Source organism: Colobus angolensis, unplaced genomic scaffold (genome assembly GCF_000951035.1).
Source record: "Colobus angolensis palliatus isolate OR3802 unplaced genomic scaffold, Cang.pa_1.0 Scaffold172, whole genome shotgun sequence".
In the NCBI taxonomy this organism is placed as follows: domain Eukaryota; kingdom Metazoa; phylum Chordata; class Mammalia; order Primates; family Cercopithecidae; genus Colobus; species Colobus angolensis.
The window spans coordinates 4,541,649-4,542,522 of NW_012114844.1; the positions used below are offsets into that span (position 1 = coordinate 4,541,649).

General features: G+C 50.1%; 1 pseudogene; it reads left to right on the top strand.

The window, feature by feature from the left end:
* The window catches only part of LOC105509270, a 46,091-nt pseudogene that overhangs the window by 9,625 nt on the left and 35,592 nt on the right, over positions 1-874 (top strand).

Genomic DNA, 874 nt, shown 5'->3' on the forward strand with positions numbered 1-874 from the left:
TATCCTAGTAACTGTCTCATATGGTGGTTGTGAGGATTACATGGGATTGCTAGTATGGAACCTGGTGAAGCACTCCATAAAGGTTCAAACAGTGGTATTAATCACAGTAATAACAATAGCAAGTTTTCTGATGTCTCTGAGCCTCTGTTAGCCAGCTGTAAGTTCGATCTCTTTCCCTGTACCTTTCAACTTTACTGAGTTCTTTTAAAAACCAGGCCATGGGCTTGGAAATGCCTTGATCTTACTGACTGAGTTGTATATTGAGCCGAGCCCTAGCCCTTTAAGGGGGACTACCCGGGCTCCACAGATCAAAACTCCTCACTCTTCACACCCAGTCCTCGAGTTGCAGTGAAGCAGTCCTCCAGCGGCAGTTACAGCAGACCAGAAAGGAGCGGGCACTGCTGGACACACACGTGACACAGGTGAGGCTTTGCAGAGGGAGGGATGTGGAGGGAAGATGATCCCAGCTGACCAGGAGCAGGTGAGGACCAGTGACAGCCCTTCTTAACTTCTGTGCCCATTCTTGCAGGTGACCATTCTTGCAGGTTAAGTGACTTGCAGTCACTTAAACAAGTCCAGCTAGAGAGAGATGAATATGCTCAACATATAAAAGGAGAGAGGGCCCGGTGGCAGGAGAGGATGCGGAAAATGTCAATGGAGGTGAGACCTGACCCTTCAGCCCCACGTTAGATGGGTCACTGGATCTTTCTGGGCATCTGTAAAATGGGAGGAGTATAGCTAGAGGTGGTCATGGATCTGGGCTTTATGGAGGTGAGGGTAGAGAGGGAGATGGTAGCTTGTCCAGCCACCAGCCCCTCTCTCTAGGGCCCTTTCCCCCTGTGCTTTGGGCAGGCTCACGCATTGAAAGAGGAGA